Raw genomic sequence first — 22,152 nt, forward strand, 5'->3', positions numbered from 1 at the left:
CTAAAAATGTGGAGAGACTGACGTTTGTGAAGATGAATCAGGGATGGATCAGCCAGGATTTCCAGCCACCAATGACAGATGGGTCTGAGTAGATTGACCATGCTCCTACAACAAAATTTTCTCTATTGTGGTTGGTTATGAAACCCTCTGGGGCAGACCTGGGCATTGTACGGCCCTCTTGCCACATACGGCCCTTTGATTGGCACTGACCGGCCCACTCTGATTCGGGGACAACTATGCTCCTAATCTGGGGGACATCTATGCTGCCTAATCTGGGAGACATCTATGCTGCCTAATCTGGGTGACATCTATGCTGCCTAATCTGGGGGACAACTATGCTCCTTATCTGGGGGACAACTATGGTCCTAATCTGGGGGACAACTAAGCTCCTAATCTGGTGGATATCTATGCTGCCTAATCTAGGGGACAAGTATGCTCCTAATCTGGGGGACATCTATGCTGCCTACTCTGGGGGACAAGTATGCTCCTAATCTGGGGGACATCTATGCTGCCTAATCTGGATGACATCTATGCTGCCTAATCTGGAGGACAACTATGCACCTTATTTGGGGGACAACTATGCTCCTAATCTGGGGGACAACTAAATTCCTAATCTGGTGGACATATATGCTGCCTAATCTGGGGGACAAGTAAGCTCCTAATCTGGGGGACATCTATGCTGCCTAATCTGGGGGACATCTATGCTGCCTAATCTGGGTGACATCTATGCTGCATAATCTGGGGGACAACTATGCTCCTAATCTGGGGGACATCTATGCTGCTTAATCTGGGGGACATCTATGCTGCCTAATCTGGGTGACATCTATGCTGCCTAATCTGGGGGACATCTATGCTGCCTAATCTGGGGGACAGGTATGCTCCTTATCCGGGGAACATCTATGCTGCCTACTCTGGGGGACAAGTATGCTCCTAATCTGGGGGACATCTATGCTGCCTAATCTGGGGGACAACTATGCTCCTTATCTGGGGGACAACTATGCACCTAATCTGGGGGACATGTATGCTGCCTAATCTGGGTGACATCTATGCTGCCTAATCTGGGGGACAACTATGCTCCTAATATGGGGAAAACTGATGCTTCTGGCCTTGGGCCTATAATTTTTTGAAGTTTAGCAGTAGCTAAATACATGCTTAATGCAAATGTCAACATTGATCTTTAAATGTAAGGGGTTATGAAAACCTCTTGGGTACTGCAAATGCATGATCCAGACTCATTCTGTGTCTTTCAGGAACTACTTGCCTCCCTGGTGCCTCTGGCCTTGGGCCTTAAATTTTTGGATGTTTAGCAGTAGCTTAATACATGCTTAATGCAAATTTCAACAATGATTGTTAAATTCTTGGCGCTCTGCCAGGGCCTTCTCCTACCCCGCCTGGGCCGATCCGAGGACCTCATTAACCAACTCACTAACTAATCCAAAGGGCAGGGACTTAATCAACGCCAGTTTATGGTCCTCACTTACTGGTAATTCCTCGTTTTAAGGTTAAATAATTGCAATCCCAGATCCCTATCACAAACTGGTTTCAGCGTGCAACACGCACCTGTTCTTGAAAGATAGAGACATGCTAATCCGTTCAGTGGAGCGCGGCTGTGGCCCCGGAAATCTGAGGGTATAACACACCTGGTATTGCTCGGTCTCGCAATTTATCGTGCAAATGTAGGGGGTTATTAAAGCCTCTTGGGTACTGCTGAGGCCTACTCCTGACTGCTCATTGGGTAATTAAACACTCTTGTGTAGAGTTTTTTTTTTTATTTACTGATAATTTTATCGGTAATAAAATAGAATTTTCCAGAATGCTAATCGTTACACAACGGAACGCTTGTTGCGTGTGATTTTTTAATGAAAATAAAAAAAAATAATAATAAATACGGACAGGGATTAACTCTGTTTCATCATTTTGGGTGAAAAAAGTCCTTTGGTGATCTGATCTTTTGGAGACAGATGCGCTTACACACACATTGAATTAGTTTTTGTAAAAAAATGTCAAACATTGTGTGGTTTATTATTTTTGAGAAGAATGTCTTTGGGTGGTCCACCGTCCTGCATTATAGAGTCTTGTGAACTGTTGGATATGCACTTGTTCTTACACAAAGGTATTTCTTTAAAAAATGTCTAAAATGTTGTTGTTTTTTGGAGGGGATTGTGAAGCCCGGGTGTGTATTGGTGCATCAGCCAACTCCAGGCTGTGTCCTTCAGGCAATATATGGGTTCCTGATGCCGCAGAGGTGGGGCCTGGGTCTGGAAATTTCTAATTTATGGATAGCGGGTGCTATCTATGAGAAATCTTTGTCAAAAATGTCATATATTGTGTTGTTTTTTTGAGAGGGATTGTGAAGCCCTGGTGTGTAGTGTACTAGTGCATCAGCCAACTCCACGCTGTGCCATTCAGCCACTAAATGGTCTCCTCTTGCTGCCAACATGTCCACGCTGTGTCATTCAGCCACTATATGGTGTCCTCATGCTGCCAACATCTCCACACTGTGCCATTCAGCCACTATATGGTGTCCTCATGCTGCCAACACCTCCACGCTGTGCCATTCAGCCACTATATGGTGTCCTCATGCTGCCAACACCTCCACGCTGTGCCATTCAGCCACTATATGGTGTCCTCATGCTGCCAACACCTCCACGCTGTGCCATTCATCCACTATATGGTGTCCTCATGCTGCCAACACCTCCATGCTGTGCCATTCAGCCACTATATGGTGTCCTCATGCTGCCAACACCTCCACGCTGTGCCATTCATCCACTATATGGTGTCCTCATGCTGCCAAAACCTACACGCTGTGCCATTCATCCACTATATGGTGTCCTCATGCTGCCAACACCTCCTCGCTATGTCATTCAGTCACTATATGGTCTCCTGACACTGATGCCACCACAAGGCTCTGTCATTGTGCTGCTGTGCCGCAGTGATTCTAAGAGTGATTCCGGTAATCTGCATGCTATTCTGAATAACAGTATTATTTCACTACCCCAGCACACTCCATATGCGTTTTAGGACACAGCAAAGTGTTCTATACCCCGATAGAGGCTGTATGTAGGCTAGAAATAGCCTTTTTTAACATCGATTCGCCGCAAACAAATTCGGATCGAAACTGACTTTTCGGTAAAATTCGGCTAATCGGACGAATCTAATTTTTGAAAAGTTCGCTCATCTCTACTAATGAGTTAACAGAAAGGTTGAAAGAACGAGCCTATCCAATAGAATTGATAAGAAAAAGCAGACATAAAGTAGACCTGAAAGACATAAAAGATCTACTAGTCGAAAGAAAGAAAATAACCCCAGAAAAACGATTCACATTCGTGTTTGACAACTCACCAATGAACAAAAAGATAGAAGCCGCAATAAGACGAAATTGGTATATAATAGAGTCAGATTAAATACTAAAAGATGTAGCTTTGAGGAAACCAAGGATTACATACAAAAAGAACAAAACAATAGGAGACGTGCTGCGAGCAGCCCAGAATAAGGAGGAAAGAAAAAGAAAAACAACATGGTTAGGAGACTTGTCACCGAAAGGGAATCTAAAATGCAGAAACTGCAATTACTGTAAATACAATATGGCAGTGAAGCATCTAAGATTAGGGCCCATTTACCATACAGTAAAGGAATTGATAACTTGCAAGTCCAAAAATATTGTATATGCAATTCTCTGCCTGTGTGGCTTCTTTTATATCTGGAAGAGGCGCCGCCAGCTGTCCGTTCGGATCAGGGAGCATTTTTACTCCATCCAAACGAGCAGACAAGGAGCGACTTGCTTAATATCCCATGTAAAGGAGGCACACTGGAATAACCCTTAAGTTCTCCGATTTGTAGGCCTTGAAAAAATCGAGCACAGAGAAGGAGAAAATACAGAGAGAACGTTTCTTAAAAGGGAGTTGCATTGGATACTAAGGTCAAATGCAACAGGCCCTTTAGGGTTAAATGAAAGAGCAGATACAGCGGTATACCTGTGATTTTCTACGCCTCTCCTCGGGTGTTGCACATGTGTGGGTGGTCACTAATGGGTTTTACTTGAATATAAAGTGCACTTGTGGAGACAGATGGCCAGATGAAGCACTGATCCTTGCGAAACGGGACTTGTCGCCTGTTGGTATCCCCCCTGTAAATGTCCCCTCCCTATGAATTCATGTGAGTATTTCTCCAAATAAAGAAGGAAGACGTGAACTTGGTGAGTCGCCGTTTTTTTCTATACCTTCGCTTGGTTATGAAGATTGCTTTGCTGTGTTAACCAGAGCACCACCACACACCCGCATCAGCAGAATACACCCACCTCCATCAACCGCCCCCAACACCCTTGCAGTGCCGGACTGCTTTGTATACCTAAATTTTAAGGTAGTCCCTTGGGCACTGGAAGAGTTATCAAAACATGGGATGCAACTCTTGGGTCATTGTCAAGTCAGCCCAGTAGTTAGGTGGAGTCGGATTGAGTTGCTGGGTTTGTACTCCACTTATATGGAAAAAGGATGTGTATCAGGAGCATGGTGTAGGAACCCTCATGCAGTGTGAGGAATATCCATGTTGATTCTCCTCCCAGTTTCACCAAAGTCAGAGTTGTTAGTAATAACAAGTACCTTCAAATCTAGGTTCCAGTGGCCCCCTCACATGTCTTTTCACGAGGACACACTCTGCAGATTGTGATTTCCTGGTTCAGCGTTCGGATCTGGAATGGAAGAATAAAACTGCAATATATGTTACTTTGAGCTCATTACACAATACAATAACAAACTTTACCAAACTGTAATTTCCTACACTGAGGGTACTGAGGGTAGTAACATCCTAACTTAGGGACCCCCCCCCCCCCCTAAGAGTGTCTCATAAGGGTTAGGCCTGTTGGCTGTCAGGGTGTGTTTCTAACAGAAAACAAATCTATGGGCAGCACTTCTGGTCATGAAAGGGACAGTTATTTACTTGCTTTTAGGATTTTGTTCTTTAGGGTGCCATTCAGTCTTTCAACTTTCCCACTGCTCCGGGATGATATGGGGTATGGAGTTCGAGGTCTGCTCCCTCCATTTTTCAAAGTTTCTCTTGTAATATCTGCAATGACAGCCGGTCCTTGGTCGCTTTCAATTACTTCAGGGATTCGAAATCTGCATACTGTTACGCCGAGCGCTCCGGGTCCCTGCTCGTCCCCGGAGCGCTCGCGGCGTTCTCCTCTCTGCAGCGCCCCGGTCAGACCCGCTGACCGGGAGCGCTGCACTGACACTCACGACGGGGATGCGATTCGCATAGCGGGATGCGCCCGCTCGCGAATCGCATCCCAAGCCACTTACCTGTCCCGGTCCCCGGCTGTCACGTTCTGGCGCACGCGGCTCCGCTCTCTAGGGCGCGCACGCGCCAGCTCTCTAAGATTTAAAGGGCCAGTGCACCAATGATTGGTGCCGGGCCCAATCAGTCTAATTAGCCTCCACCTGCTCCCTGCTCATATAACCTCACTTCCCCTTCACTGCCTTGCCGGATCTTGTTGCCTTGTGCCAGAGAAAGCGTTTAGTGTATGTCTCAAGCCTGTGTTCCAGACCTTCTGCTGTTGCCCCTGACTACGACCCTTGCTGCCTGCCCTGACCTTCTGCTACGTCCGACCTTGCTCTTGCCTTGTCCTTTTGTACCGCGCCTGTCTCAGCAGTCAGAGAGGTTGAGCTGTTACCGGTGGATACGACCTGGTTGCTACCGCCGCAGCAAGACCATCCCGCTTTGCGGCGGGCTCTGGTGAATACCAGTAGCAACTTAGAACCGGTCCACCGGTACGGTCCACGCCAATCCCTCTCTGACACAGAGGATTTACCTCCAGCCAGCCGAATCATAACAGTAGATCCGGCCATGGATCCCGCTGAGGTGCCGCTGCCAAGTCTCGCTGACCTACCCACGGTGGTCGCCCAGCAATCCCAACAAATCGCCCAACTAGGACAGAAGCTGTCGCAGTTGACCGCCATGCTACAGCAACTTCTGCCACTGCTACGGCAGCAACCATCTCCTCTGCCAGCTCCTGCACCTCCTCCGCAGCGAGTGGCCGCTCCTAGCCTCCGTTTGTCTCTGCCGGACAAATTTGATGGGGACTCTAATCTCTGCCGTGGTTTCCTGTCTCAATGTTCCCTACATATGGAGATGTTGTCGGACCAATTTCCTACAGAACGGTCTAAGGTGGCTTTTGTAGTTAGTCTTCTGTCTGGAAAGGCCTTGTCTTGGGCCACACCGCTCTGGGACCGCAATGATCCTGCCACAGCGACTGTCCAGTCCTTCTTCGCTGAAGTCCGTAGTGTCTTCGAGGAGCCAGCCCGGGCCTCCTCTGCCGAGACTGCCTTGCTGAACCTAGTCCAAGGAACTTTTTCCGTAGGCGAATACACCATCCAGTTTCGTACCCTCTCCTCAGAGCTAGCCTGGAACAATGAGGCCCTCTGCGCGACCTTCAAGAAAGGCTTATCCAGCAACATCAAAGATGTACTGGCCGCACGAGAAATTCCAGCTGACCTGTCTGAACTTATCCTTTTGGCCACCTGCATCGACAAGCGTTTTTCTGAAAGACACCAGGAGCTCCGCCAGGAAAAGGACCTTGATCTCTGGGCACCTCTCTCCCAGTATCCTTTGCAATCTACCCCTGTGTCTCCCGCCGAGGAGGCCATGCAAGTGGATCGGTCTCGCCTGACCCATGAAGAGAGAACTCGCCGCAGAGATACAAATTTATGTCTGTACTGCGCTAGTACCGAACATTTCTTGGTGGACTGCCCTATTCGTCCTCCGCGTCTGGGAAACTCATGCACGCACCCTGTTCAAATGGGAATGGCGTCCCTTGGTGTGAATTCTGCCTCTCCACGTCTCACTGTGCCCGTGCGGATTGCTCCTTCTGCCAACTCCTCCTTCTCAGCTGTGGCCTTCTTGGACTCTGGTTCTGCTGGAAATTTTATTCTGGCCTCCTTGGTTAATAGGTTCTGCATCCCGGTGACCCGTCTCGTCAAGCCGCTCTACGTTTCTTCGGTCAACGGAGTAAAACTGGACTGCACTGTGCGTTACCGTACAGAACCCCTGCTTATGAGCATTGGACTGCATCACGAGAAAATAGAATTTTTTGTTCTGCCCAACTGCACCTCTGAAGTCCTCCTTGGTCTGCCATGGCTCCAACGTCATTCTCCCACCCTTGACTGGACCACCGGGGAGATCAAGAATTGGGGTCCTGCTTATCACAAATGATGCCTCACATCTGCTCCTCATAGCCCCCTTCCTGGTAACACTCTGCCCCGTGACAAGCTTCACCCTCTGCCCCCCCTCCCCATTCCCACTTCTTCTGGATTGCCTGCCGCTGATGTTGCTTCCCAGGACTTCTTTTTTTTCTGGAAGGAAACTTAAGAGTCCCCCCCATGTTCTCGTCTCATTTGAAGGGACAAGGAGACAAAAAGAGGGGGAGACCTAAGGGGGGGGTACTGTTACGCCGAGCGCTCCGGGTCCCTGCTCCTCCCTGGAGCGCTCGTGGCGTTCTCCTCTCTGCAGCGCCCTGGTCAGACCCGCTGACCGGGAGCGCTGCACTGACACTCACGACGGGGATGCGATTCGCATAGCGGGATGCGCCCGCTCGCGAATCGCATCCCAAGCCACTTACCTGTCCCGGTCCCCGGCTGTCACGTTCTGGCGCGCGCGGCTCCGCTCTCTAGGGCGCGCGCGCCAGCTCTCTAAGTTTTAAAGGGCCAGTGCACCAATGATTGGTGCCTGGCCCAATCAGTCTAATTAGCCTCCACCTGCTCCCTGCTCATATAACCTCACTTCCCCTTCACTGCCTTGCCGGATCTTGTTGCCTTGTGCCAGAGAAAGCGTTTAGTGTATGTCCCAAGCCTGTGTTCCAGACCTTCTGCTGTAGCCCCTGACTACGACCCTTGCTGCCTGCCCTGACCTTCTGCTACATCCGACCTTGCTCTTGCCTTGTCCTTTTGTACCGCGCCTGTCTCAGCAGTCAGAGAGGTTGAGCTGTTACCGGTGGATACGACCTGGTTGCTACCGCCGCAGCAAGACCATCCCGCTTTGCGGCGGGCTCTGGTGAATACCAGTAGCAACTTAGAACCGGTCCACCGGTACGGTCCACGCCAATCCCTCTCTGACACAGAGGATCCACCTCCAGCCAGCCGAATCATAACAGTAGATCCGGCCATGGATCCCGCTGAGGTGCCGCTGCCAAGTCTCGCTGACCTACCCACGGTGGTCGCCCAGCAATCCCAACAAATCGCCCAACTAGGACAGAAGCTGTCGCAGTTGACCGCCATGCTACAGCAACTTCTGCCACTGCTACGGCAGCAACCATCTCCTCCGCCAGCTCCTGCACCTCCTCCGCAGAGAGTGGCCGCTCCTAGCCTCCGTTTGTCTCTGCCGGACAAATTTGATGGGGACTCTAATCTCTGCCGTGGTTTCCTGTCTCAATGTTCCCTACATATGGAGATGTTGTCGGACCAATTTCCTACAGAACGGTCTAAGGTGGCTTTCGTAGTTAGTCTTCTGTCTGGAAAGGCCTTGTCTTGGGCCACACCGCTCTGGGACCGCAATGATCCTGCCACAGCGACTGTCCAGTCCTTCTTCGCTGAAGTCCGTAGTGTCTTCGAGGAGCCAGCCCGGGCCTCCTCTGCCGAGACTGCCTTGCTGAACCTAGTCCAAGGAACTTCTTCCGTAGGCGAATACGCCATCCAGTTTCGTACCCTCTCCTCAGAGCTAGCCTGGAACAATGAGGCCCTCAGCGCGACCTTCAAGCAAGACCATCCCGCATTGCGGCGGGCTCTGGTGAATACCAGTAGCAACTTAGAACCGGTCCACCGGTACGGTCCACACCAATCCCTCTCTGACACAGAGGATCCAGCTCCAACCAGCCGAATCATAACACATACCAGTTCTGTTAGTAGTTTCTTTACAGTAGTCTTTCCTGTAATATCAGTGACTTGGTATGCTTCTGGCTATCCTGAGAACATCTCCACTGTTACTAGTACATACTTAACTTTCCAATTTTGGGCAATTGCATGTGGTCAAACTAGATTCTCTGAAATGGATAGCATGGTTTGGCCAAGTGTTTCTTCGGAGTAACTTCTGTTCTTCCAGGGTTACAGGTGTTGCAAATGTCACATCCCTTGACATATTGTTCAACTGGTGTTGTTATTCCTGGTGCAAGGTAGATTTTGATGATCGAAGTGAGCATTTGTTTTTTTTCCTCTGTGGGTGACTCCATGAGCCCATTGAGTCCCGGCCCCCTCCCCCCCCCCCCGGGTAAAGGGCTTGGGGAAGACAAATCTTGTTTGCCTTTCTTCATAGGCCATCTGATTCACGGAGTTCAGCTCCCTTTTTTCACCCATATTCTCTTTCCCTTGTTTTGAGTCCGGGGTTTTCCTTTTCCTCTTCTGGTTCTTCTTATCCTTTCTTCTGTCTTCTTGTCACCACGTATATCCCTGATTCCTCTCGAGCAAGGGGCATTATTGCAGTTTCTTTAGCTGCCAAGAAATTTCCTTCGGCTTCTTCAGAGTCCAATCTTCTGTGCGCTTTGACTTTAATGATTGCCACTTGTTCAGGCAATTTTAAGACTTCAATCAGGGTCCTGACAGCTTCAAACTGCAGTTCCACTTGCAGTCATGTACCCCCTCAAGGCCCATTTTAATCTGAAGGCCAGCGCCACTCCATGCCCATAGGCAGAGTCTGTGTAGATGTTGGCAGTTTGTCCTTCCAAAATGCGGCAGGCTTCAGCTAAGGCAATGAGTTCCGCCTCTTGTGCTGAAACACGGGAAGGGAGTAGTCTTGCCAGCAGAACTTCGAACGGGAAAAATATGAGGTCTCCATTTCCATAACCTCTAAGGTCTCACCAAGGATCACCAAAGATCACCAAGGTCTCCATTATTTTGTTCAATTTATTTTTCTTCCTCATCCCCCCTCGAGAGAGGAAGCTGGGTAGCTGGATTGAGGATTGTGCATCTCTGAAGGGTGACATTATCCGGGAGTAAGAGAGAGCATTGAAGTCTCACTTGTCTTTGTTGAGAAAGTGGATTTCTTCAACATTGCGTTAGAATAGCTTTCAGGTCATGTGAAGTGAGGATAATGATATAATGTCCAAGAATTATGTTTGAACTCCTGTCCAAAAGGTCTTTAGCTGCTGTCACAGCTCAAAGGCAGGTGGGTGCAGTTTGTGCAACAGGATCTAGTCTGCATGAGTAGTATCCCAAAGGTCTCAATTTGTCTCCATGTTTTTTGTGCAAGGACTCCAAGGGCATGGCCCTTTGTTTTTAGAGAGAAACAGATAAAATGGTAGTTCATAGTTCGGGATGTCAAGTGCAGGAGCGGACATGATAAGGTCTTTTAGGCAGTTCAAACTCTGTATGGCTTCCCATCAAAGTGGTTGCTTCTGAGATATAGTTAGAATGGCATCATACAGAGGTTGCAGCAGTGCTGAGGCATCCGGAATCCATTGTCGGCAGTATGTGATTATACCATGAAAGGATTGTAGTTTCCCGACAGTTGTAGGTATAGGAGTCTCTTGTATGGTTTGCTTCCTGTCTTCTGCCAGCTGCTTAACACCTTGAGAGATATAATGACCTAGGAAAACTTTGTTGTGCCCATTAAACTTTTCCAAGGGGCACCTTATAGTTGATGGAAGCAAGGAAAGATAGTAGATCCAGTGAAGTCGTGGCACACTCATCTTGTGATGTGGCACCGAGTAGAAGGTCATCTATGTATTGAAGTAAAGTCCCATTATGATGGGCTCCTACCCATGGATCCAGACAGGTGAATAAGACTTGAGAAAAGTGATTGAGATCAATGAGAGTATCTAGAATTGTGGCAGCATTAACGGCACGAAGATCATGGACCATGTGGAAATTCTTAGGTTGTCCTCTTGGGGTCTTCTTCTTGACTGGAAACTAAGGGGTGTGTGCTGGTGAAACACATTTAATTAGCGCTCCATTCTTGAGAAGAGTTGTAATTTGTTCAGATAGAGAAGCCTCTTGATTGGCTCTTAGATAATATTGGGGTACTTTTGGAATCTCGGCACAGAGTTTCAAAAAGATCTTAACAGGTTGAACAGGCAAGAGTCCATTAACATCTGGGCCTTTGGACTAGACATGGTCAGGAATTTGTTGCAGGTAGACATCGGATATAGTCTTTGTTGGGATGTTAATGACCATCACTGAAGAGGCTTGTAGGACACAAAAGTTCTTCAGGTGTAAGTGCTTGGGTTAATTCAACGTGCATCCTCATTTTTATTGGTGGCTTCGAGTTTTCAGTAGTAAATCTCAGATCCGGATTTTTGACAATTTCTATATGAGACATGATTAGATGGATACTCTGGAGTTCTTCTGTTGTCGGGTCTTCATTGTTGATTCATCCTGGAGTGGTTTGGGTGTCCATAGCGAGGTCTAGATTGTTGTCGATCCATATTATGACGGTTTTGTGACATCATTGGCCTTACAGTGGCTGAATCCATTCAGTAGTCAGAAGGAAGAGGTTTGGATCTGCAGTGTTGCTTGACATGTCCAATTTTACCACATCTGTAGCAGATGATGATTCTGATGGGTGATCTTCGAGGGGGATAATTCGGAACACGGTACTGAGCAGGAACAGTTTGGAACTGAGGGACATAATTCTGAATCGGGTATTGTGCTGTAGCATTAAGCATCATCGGTACATCTTGACAGATTGACACATCAGAGCTTTTCTTAGTAGGTGCCATTTCAGTTTGTTTTTCAATAGCTTTGACATTGAGTAAGAGCTGCTTTGGTTCATGTGTCACATATTAAGGTCTAGTGTCCGTAAGCCTTTTCTTGGTAGCATCATGGAGGCCAGTAACAAAGGTACTAATGAAGACTGTTTTATGGAAGTTGCTTCCTAGGTCATAACCTTGATCCTGGAACATATTAAGTAGTCTGGAGAAAAACTTTTCAGCTGATTCCATAGGTTCCTGAGAGACATCAGAGAAATTGGTGGAGCTTGGAGCTAGTCTGTCTCTGACCAAGGCTTGTAGTTGTCAGCAGAATTCTATTCCAGAAGAGGATGTCTCCTCATCCACAATAGCAGAACTATCAAGGCTGGCGGAAATGATAGGCCAGAAGGCATCTCAAGTTCTGATAGAGACTAGATTATATAAATCCTTCCATACTGATGAACAGGTTCTTTGGATTTGCTTGATTCTTCTGTAGAAAGGCATTGGCTGTTTCTCTCGGTCATGTAGTTGGGCTACAAGGTTATTTACTTGCACCAAGTTAAACGGAACATATTTATAAAGAGTTTCTGAAAGAGGTTTCTCAGACCCTTTATTTCCACCACTATAGGTAAGTGGTATTGACATAGTTTGCGGCGGACTGGATTCACCAAAACTATGCAGGAAATCTCTGGAAGCATCAAGCTGTATGGGCAAGAGTTTAGTTAGTGTGTATCTGGGTAATCCATTTTTCAGGTTACAAGTTGACAGCATCCACCAGAGCTTGGACTGTCTCGGATTTTTTTTTTAGATAAGCCTGATTTCTTGCAATGTTGGTATTGGCTTGTGATTCTCAATACTGGACACTATTGCATTGGCACAGATATTAGGAGGAAATCCAAAGAATCCAGAACTGATGGGTGGAATGGTCAGAGAGGAAATTTCCTTCTCTCCAGCTAGATCAAGAATGTGGTGTATTGTGGACTGAAGCTGCCTTATGCAGGCATCATGTTGGGCAGAGGAATATCTCTGACCAACAACTTGTATTATCATGTTGCAAGGCAGTGTCCCAGAGCCTGTAATGGCCAATTGGAAGGTTGAAATGGGCCCTTGTTGTAGTACCAACAGATCAGACTCATGCTGTATACTAGTCTCCCCTGCCTGCACTAAAGCAGCAAGGCCATCATTATGCTGAAGATATGAATTTGCAGGGTTAACTATAGCTTGCATTCGCTGGGTTTCCATGGAACCCATGCCAATCCGGAGTAGGGTGTTACTCCAGATCTTTGTTCCAAGGGCCGGTTGAAAAGATTCAGACACCATACTTGATCTAATGGTTTGTTACATGTTACTGTTGGATGTATTGGGAGGCACATGAAATTGCACCACAGTAGGTGTGATGTATTAACAGGTGAAAAAGATATCTTTCCTGACTGATGATAATGATTATCATTGATAGGAGACTGAAACTGTGCATAGGGTTCATCTTGGGCTGGAGGACTGTCTTCACTGTGTACAGAGGTCTGACTTCTTGGTGAGGCACAGCAATTATTAACAGAATGAAATACAGAGCTTTCCGGTGAGGGCTGATCCGGGAGTGTGTGGGTTTGATTTGGGTATAGGCCAGTGATCTGGTCATTATGTACAAAGTAACTCCCATCCTGAGTCATACCTGTAAAGAGATCAAGTGCTTCAGCACTAGAGGAAGTTCCATTTGGAAACCTTCCAGCAACTGGCAAGTTCTGTTTGGGTGTATTGGATGAGGGCTCATTACACGGAGTAAGTAGATTGGGTAAGCCCAAATGGCTGACAGTAGAGGAAATGGATGAGGCAGCAATTCCTGATCCTCCAAGATCTAGAGAAAGAAAGGAAGGCGCCTCATGTGCGGGATCAGTAGATCTTGCAGGTGGGGGTAGGGGACAGTGATTCCCAAGCCGCTTACCAAAGTTGGTTGTGAGCTCACACACAACAAGGTTAAGAGCAGAAGAGATATGGAAGAAGGTCCACTGCAGCCCTCCTGGGTAAGAGTAGAATCAAAAGCGAATGACCAGGGAGTCAGGAGTTTGTCTGGCGCAGAGAGGAACCATCAGACAGCCAAGTAAAATCAAGGGATTTATTAGATGTAACGCGTTTCGCTGCGCATGCGCAGCTTCATCATGCCTGATGAAGCTGCGCATGCGCATCGAAACGCGTTGCATCTAATAAATCCCTTGATTCTACTTGGCTGTCTGATGGTTCCTCTCTGCGCCAGACAAACTTCTGACTCCCTGGTCATTCGCTTTTGATTCTGATCCTCCAAGATGGCTGACAGCACAGGAAGTGGGTTGTGCCACACTTCCTGGCACTGCAAGATGGCTGACAGCACAAGAACTTGGGCGAGCAGTACTTCCTGGCACTCCAAGATGGCTGACAGCACAGGAAGTTACTGTAGTAACATGGCAACCACTAGATGGAGGTTGAATAGCATATTGTGGGGTGGGTGCATTTTGGGGCGTTTCCATTTTTGCAGCATATGGAGATGCTGTGACAGTACATGGTAGAGCATTTACAGGCCAGGCTTGGCCACAGGAAATGCGGTCTTTTACTGAGGGCAGGCTTTGCTGACCACAATGGGGACAAAACCAACAGCTAGGATCATAATCATTGTCACGTGACTCCTCACACCCAAGGAGGAAGGGAGCTTGCAAACGGCTCATATTTTACCCTTTAAAGTTAACCAGTGCAGGAATTGAACAGTGTTAAAGCCTTTTAAAAGGGGTTATCCAGGAAAAAAAACCTTTTTTTTATATATCAACTGGCTCCAGAAAGTTAAACAGATTTGTAAATTATCAGTGCAATGAAGAAATAGAAATAATCAGCACTCACCGGTCTTCTCTCAAATCAGCTTCTTTATTGAAAAATACTCACAAACATGAAATGTAGTCGGGGAGAGGGTTCGGTGCAGGGGGGGTAAGTAGTATGCAACAGATTCTGTTTCGCTCGTTACACGAGCTTCATCCGACCATGTCTTCCTGGAACTCAATGCTGCTTCTTATACAGGTGAGCGGCCAATCGCAGAAGCTCTGGTCCGCCCTCCTTTCCTGACACACCTGGCGGATCCTCGTTAGAGTCTCGCCATTGGCTAACAGTTGCCATTTTATAAGTGCGTCAGTATAAGTTAGCATTAACAATAGAGAGATCCTGCAGATTAAAAACTAAATAGTTTAAAAACAAGGTGCATAGTCTACCTTTTCATTAAGGCCAAAAGGGCCTGCTGCTGCTGTTTGTATAATCCAAAATGTTTCTGTTACGCCTAGCGCTCCGGGCGTCTTTCTCCCTGCAGCGCCCCGGTCAGTCCCGCTGACCGGGAGCGCTGCACTGTCATGGCCGTCGGGGATGCGATTCGCACAGCGGGACGCGCCCGCTCGCGAATCGCATCCCAGGTCACTTACCCGTCCCGGTCCCCTGCTGTCATGTGCTGGCGCGCGCGGCTCCGCTCTCTAGGGCACGCGTGCGCCAGCTCTCTGAGACTTAAAGGGCCAGTGCACCAATGATTGGTGCCTGGCCCAATTAGCTTAATTGGCTTCCACCTGCTCCCTGGCTATATCTGATCTCCTCCCTTGCACTCCCTTGCCGAATCTTGTTGCCTTGTGCCAGTGAAAGCGTTTAGTGTGTCCAAAGCCTGTGTTACCTGAACTTCTGCTATCCATCCTGACTACGAACCTTGCCGCCTGCCCCCGACCTTCTGCTACGTCTGACCTTGCCTCTGCCTAGTCCTTCTGTCCCACGCCTTCTCAGCAGTCAGCGAGGTTGAGCCGTTGCTAGTGGATACGACCTGGTTGCTACTGCCGCAGCAAGACCATCCCGCTTTGCGGCGGGCTCTGGTGAAAACCAGTAGCCTCTTAGAACCGGTCCACTAGCACGGTCCACGCCAATCCCTCGCTGACACAGAGGATCCACTACCTGTAAGCCGAATCGTGACAGTAGATCCGGCCATGGATCCCGCTGAGGTGCCGCTGCCAAGTCTCGCTGACCTTCCCACGGTGGTCGCTCAGCAATCGCAGCAGATTGCCCAACAAGGACAGCAGCTGTCGCAGTTGACCGCCATGTTACAGCAACTTCTGCCTCTGCTACAGCAGCAACCATCTCCTCCGCCAGCTCCTGCACCTCCTCCGCAGCGAGTGGCCGCTCCTAGCCTCCGCTTGTCCCTGCCGGACAAATTTGATGGGGACTCTAAACTCTGCCGTGGATTTTTGTCTCAGTGTTCCCTGCATATGGAGATGTTGTCGGACTTGTTTCCTACAGAACGGTCTAAGGTGGCGTTCGTAGTAAGCCTTCTTTCAGGAAAGGCCTTGTCTTGGGCCACACCGCTCTGGGACCGCAATGATCCTGCCACAGCCACAGTCCAGTCCTTCTTCGCTGAAGTCCGGAGTGTCTTCGAGGAGCCAGCCCGAGCTTCTTCTGCCGAGACTGCCCTGCTGAACCTGGTCCAGGGTAATTCTTCAGTGGGCGAGTACGCCATCCAATTTCGTACTCTTGCTTCCGAGTTATCATGGAATAACGAGGCTCTCTGCGCGACCTTTAAAAAAGGCCTATCCAGTCGCATCAAGGATGTGCTGGCCGCACGAGAGATTCCTGCCAACCTGCAAGAACTCATCCATTTGGCTACCCGCATTGACATGCGTTTTTCTGAGCGACACCAAGAGCTCCGCCAGGAAAAAGACTTAGATCTCTGGGCACCTCTCCCACAGTATCCGTTGCAATCTACGCCTGGGCCTCCCGCCGAGGAGGCCATGCAAGTGGATCGGTCTCGCCTGACCCAGGAAGAGAGGAATCGCCGTAGGGAAGAAAATCTCTGTCTTTACTGTGCCAGTACCGAGCATTTCTTGGTGGATTGCCCTATCCGTCCTCCACGTCTGGGAAACGCACGCACGCACCCAGCTCACGTGGGTGTGGCGTCTCTTGGTTCTAAGTCTGCTTCTCCATGTCTCACGGTGCCCGTGCGGATTTCTCCTTCAGCCAACTCCTCCCTCTCAGCCGTGGCCTGCTTGGACTCTGGTGCCTCTGGGAATTTTATTTTGGAGTCCTTTGTGAATAAATTCAGCATCCCGGTGACCCGTCTCGTCAAGCCGCTCTACATTTCCGCGGTCAACGGAGTCAGATTGGATTGCACCGTGCGTTACCGCACAGAACCCCTCCTGATGTCTATTGGACCCCACCAAGAAAGGATTGAGCTCTTCGTTCTCCCCAACTGTACCTCTGAGGTCCTCCTCGGTCTGCCATGGCTCCGGCTTCATTCTCCCACCCTTGATTGGACCACCGGGGAGATCAAGAACTGGGACTCTGCCTGCCACAGGAAGCGCCTCTCCCCCCCTCCCAGTCCCGTCAGGCAAGCCTCTGTGCCTCCTCATGGCTCCCGTCCTTGTGTCTCCCTGCCCCGTGCCAAGCTTCACCCTCTGCCCTCCCTCCCCATTCCAACTCCTGCTGTACTGCCTGCCGTTGAGGAAACCCTCCATTCTTTCCCGGTGTCCTCATCCCAGGGGAGGCAGTTACCGGACAAAAAAAAGGGGAGACCTAAGGGGGGGGGTACTGTTACGCCTAGCGCTCCGGGTCCCCGCTCCTCCCCGGAGCGCTCACGGCGTCTTTCTCCCTGCAGCGCCCCGGTCAGTCCCGCTGACCGGGAGCGCTGCACTGTCATGGCCGTCGGGGATGCGATTCGCACAGCGGGACGCGCCCGCTCGCGAATCGCATCCCAGGTCACTTACCCGTCCCGGTCCCCTGCTGTCATGTGCTGGCGCGCGCGGCTCCGCTCTCTAGGGCACGCGCGCGCCAGCTCTCTGAGACTTAAAGGGCCAGTGCACCAATGATTGGTGCCTGGCCCAATTAGCTTAATTGGCTTCCACCTGCTCCCTGGCTATATCTGATCTCCTCCCTTGCACTCCCTTGCCGGATCTTGTTGCCTTGTGCCAGTGAAAGCGTTTAGTGTGTCCAAAGCCTGTGTTACCTGAACTTCTGCTATCCATCCTGACTACGAACCTTGCCGCCTGCCCCCGACCTTCTGCTACGTCTGACCTTGCCTCTGCCTAGTCCTTCTGTCCCACGCCTTCTCAGCAGTCAGCGAGGTTGAGCCGTTGCTAGTGGATACGACCTGGTTGCTACTGCCGCAGCAAGACCATCCCGCTTTGCGGCGGGCTCTGGTGAAAACCAGTAGCCTCTTAGAACCGGTCCACTAGCACGGTCCACGCCAATCCCTCGCTGACACAGAGGATCCACTACCTGTAAGCCGAATCGTGACAGTAGATCCGGCCATGGATCCCGCTGAGGTGCCGCTGCCAAGTCTCGCTGACCTTCCCACGGTGGTCGCTCAGCAATCGCAGCAGATTGCCCAACAAGGACAGCAGCTGTCGCAGTTGACCGCCATGTTACAGCAACTTCTGCCTCTGCTACAGCAGCAACCATCTCCTCCGCCAGCTCCTGCACCTCCTCCGCAGCGAGTGGCCGCTCCTAGCCTCCGCTTGTCCCTGCCGGACAAATTTGATGGGGACTCTAAACTCTGCCGTGGATTTTTGTCTCAGTGTTCCCTGCATATGGAGATGTTGTCGGACTTGTTTCCTACAGAACGGTCTAAGGTGGCGTTCGTAGTAAGCCTTCTTTCAGGAAAGGCCTTGTCTTGGGCCACACCGCTCTGGGACCGCAATGATCCTGCCACAGCCACAGTCCAGTCCTTCTTCGCTGAAGTCCGGAGTGTCTTCGAGGAGCCAGCCCGAGCTTCTTCTGCCGAGACTGCCCTGCTGAACCTGGTCCAGGGTAATTCTTCAGTGGGCGAGTACGCCATCCAATTTCGTACTCTTGCTTCCGAGTTATCATGGAATAACGAGGCTCTCTGCGCGACCTTTAAAAAAGGCCTATCCAGTCGCATCAAGGATGTGCTGGCCGCACGAGAGATTCCTGCCAACCTGCAAGAACTCATCCATTTGGCTACCCGCATTGACATGCGTTTTTCTGAGCGACACCAAGAGCTCCGCCAGGAAAAAGACTTAGATCTCTGGGCACCTCTCCCACAGTATCCGTTGCAATCTACGCCTGGGCCTCCCGCCGAGGAGGCCATGCAAGTGGATCGGTCTCGCCTGACCCAGGAAGAGAGGAATCGCCGTAGGGAAGAAAATCTCTGTCTTTACTGTGCCAGTACCGAGCATTTCTTGGTGGATTGCCCTATCCGTCCTCCACGTCTGGGAAACGCACGCACGCACCCAGCTCACGTGGGTGTGGCGTCTCTTGGTTCTAAGTCTGCTTCTCCATGTTTCACGGTGCCCGTGCGGATTTCTCCTTCAGCCAACTCCTCCCTCTCAGCCGTGGCCTGCTTGGACTCTGGTGCCTCTGGGAATTTTATTTTGGAGTCCTTTGTGAATAAATTCAGCATCCCGGTGACCCGTCTCGTCAAGCCGCTCTACATTTCCGCGGTCAACGGAGTCAGATTGGATTGCACCGTGCGTTACCGCACAGAACCCCTCCTGATGTCTATTGGACCCCACCAAGAAAGGATTGAGCTCTTCGTTCTCCCCAACTGTACCTCTGAGGTCCTCCTCGGTCTGCCATGGCTCCGGCTTCATTCTCCCACCCTTGATTGGACCACCGGGGAGATCAAGAACTGGGACTCTGCCTGCCACAGGAAGTGCCTCTCCCCCCCTCCCAGTCCCGTCAGGCAAGCCTCTGTGCCTCCTCATGGCTCCCGTCCTTGTGTCTCCCTGCCCCGTGCCAAGCTTCACCCTCTGCCCTCCCTCCCCATTCCAACTCCTGCTGTACTGCCTGCCGTTGAGGAAACCCTCCATTCTTTCCCGGTGTCCTCATCCCAGGGGAGGCAGTTACCGGACAAAAAAAAGGGGAGACCTAAGGGGGGGGGGGTACTGTTACGCCTAGCGCTCCGGGTCCCCGCTCCTCCCCGGAGCGCTCACGGCGTCTTTCTCCCTGCAGCGCCCCGGTCAGTCCCGCTGACCGGGAGCGCTGCACTGTCATGGCCGTCGGGGATGCGATTCGCACAGCGGGACGCGCCCGCTCGCGAATCGCATCCCAGGTCACTTACCCGTCCCGGTCCCCTGCTGTCATGTGCTGGCGCGCGCGGCTCCGCTCTCTAGGGCGCGCGCGCGCCAGCTCTCTGAGACTTAAGGGGCCAGTGCACCAATGATTGGTGCCTGGCCCAATTAGCTTAATTGGCTTCCACCTGCTCCCTGGCTATATCTGATCTCCTCCCTTGCACTCCCTTGCCGGATCTTGTTGCCTTGTGCCAGTGAAAGCGTTTAGTGTGTCCAAAGCCTGTGTTACCTGAACTTCTGCTATCCATCCTGACTACGAACCTTGCCGCCTGCCCCCGACCTTCTGCTACGTCTGACCTTGCCTCTGCCTAGTCCTTCTGTCCCACGCCTTCTCAGCAGTCAGCGAGGTTGAGCCGTTGCTAGTGGATACGACCTGGTTGCTACTGCCGCAGCAAGACCATCCCGCTTTGCGGCGGGCTCTGGTGAAAACCAGTAGCCTCTTAGAACCGGTCCACTAGCACGGTCCACGCCAATCCCTCGCTGACACAGAGGATCCACTACCTGTAAGCCGAATCGTGACAGTTTCTCTTTGCAATAAGTACTGGTCTAGGCTGATTCCCGGTCTGGGTTTTACTCTTTCTATCCCAGAAAATTTAAGGTGGTCCAGTTGTCCCCCGTGGGTGTCTATCATATGGGCTATAAGGCGAGGCGCTCCTTTTAAAGTATGAAAGGAATATAGATGTTCCCTAATCCGAGCGCAAAGCTGTCTTATCGTTTTGCCAATATAGTAGAACCCACAGGGGCAATATATAACATATACGACAAATTTGGTTCTACATGGGATTAAATCTGACACTGTATGCGTAATTGCACCTAATCTCATGGTTTTTAGTTCAGCATTGTACTTGCAGAATGATTTACAGGCATAGTTCCCTTTTGGGGTAAATTTCTCTAGCCATGTACCTTCTGCATTTCTCTTTTCCTTTTCTTGTTTCTTAAGAATATCACCTATAGTTTTATTCTTTCTATATGAGATTAGTGGCTTCATACTTGCAATATCTTTTAGTTCTGCATCACTTTCTAGTATGTGCCAATTACTTCTTACTGCCTGTTCTATGGTCTTATTTAGGGGGGCATTCTGAAATGTGAAAGTGAATCGTCTCTGTTCGGGTAAGTATTTCTTATTTTTGTTTTTATTTTTCAATAAATCTACTCTTTGCTTCTCTGTTGCTCTTTTTCTCCCTTCTTTTATTAGATGTAATGGATATTGTCTTTCCATAAGTCTCTTTTGTAGATCATCTGCTTGTTTATTGAATGTCACCTCTGATGCATTGTTACGTTTCAGGCGAATATATTGCCCGTAGGGAATACCCTTCTTCACTGATGCTGGATGAGAGCTATAGTAGTGAAGAAGGGTGTTCCTGGCCATCTCTTTCCTGAATCCCTCGCTCAGTATCCTATTGCCATTGATTGACAATTTAACGTCCAAAAACTCGATGGATACACCACCGAATTGTGATGTGAAAGCAAGATTCATTTTGTTCACTTCATTTAGATATCTAACAAAATTGTCGAATTGTAACTCTGTCCCTGCCCATGCTATCAATATATCATCCACGTAACGGGCATAACATTTTAAATGCCCGATAAATGGATTTATGGATGAATATATGTATTGCCAAACTAAAAACCATGAGATTAGGTGCAATTACGCATACAGTGTCAGATTTAATCACATGTAGAATCAAATTTGTCGTATATGTTATATATTGCCCCTGTGGGTTCTACTATATTGGCAAGACAGCTTTGCGCTCGGATTAGGGAGCACCTATATTCCTTTCGTACTTTAAAAGGAGTGCCTCACCTTATAGCCCATATGATAGAAACCCACGGGGGACAACTGGACCACCTTAAATTTTCTGGGATAGAAAGAGTAAAACCCAGACCGGGAATCAGCCTAGACCAGTACTTATTGCAAAGAGAAACATTTTGGATTATACAAACAGCAGCAGCAGGCCCTCTTGGCCTTAATGAAAAGGTAGACTATGCACCCTGTTTTTAAACTATTTAGTTTTTAATCTGCACGTACTCTCTATTGTTAATGCTACTCTAACGAGGACCCGCCAGGTGCGTCAGGAAAGGAGGGCGGACCAGAGCTTCTGCGATTGGCCGCTCACCTGTATAAGAAGCAGCATAGAGTTCCAGGAAGACATGGCCGGATGAAGCTCGTGTAACGAGCGAAACAGAATCTGTCGCCTACTACTTACCCCCCCCCCTGCACCGATCCTTCTCCCCGACTGCATTCCATGTTTGTGAGTATTTTTCAATAAAGAAGCTGATTTGAGCGAAGACCGGTGAGTGCCGATTATTTCTATTTCTTCATTGCACTGAAGATATGAACTTTGCTACACTATAAGAGCACCACCATATCTCTCTGGATTTTCCTTGTTGAGTGTCCGTCTAATAGTCCAGCTTAGC

The 22,152-nt window shown here is 49.5% G+C and overlaps 1 protein-coding gene across 10 annotated transcripts in view; it reads left to right on the plus strand.

Annotated features, from left to right (window-relative positions):
• LOC130282600 (gastrula zinc finger protein XlCGF26.1-like) overlaps positions 1-22,152 on the plus strand; it is a 381,272-nt gene that overhangs the window by 291,280 nt on the left and 67,840 nt on the right. Inside the window, exon 2 of one of the 10 annotated variants that reach the window (XM_056531003.1) lies at positions 20,804-20,844. The exons of the other annotated variants lie outside the window; for them this stretch is intronic. The gene's annotated coding sequence lies outside the window, so the exon portion shown is untranslated. The remainder of the gene's footprint in view (positions 1-20,803; positions 20,845-22,152) is intronic. 10 annotated transcript variants of the gene reach the window in all.

This window comes from Hyla sarda, chromosome 7 (genome assembly GCF_029499605.1).
Source record: "Hyla sarda isolate aHylSar1 chromosome 7, aHylSar1.hap1, whole genome shotgun sequence".
Taxonomy (NCBI): Eukaryota; Metazoa; Chordata; class Amphibia; order Anura; family Hylidae; genus Hyla; species Hyla sarda.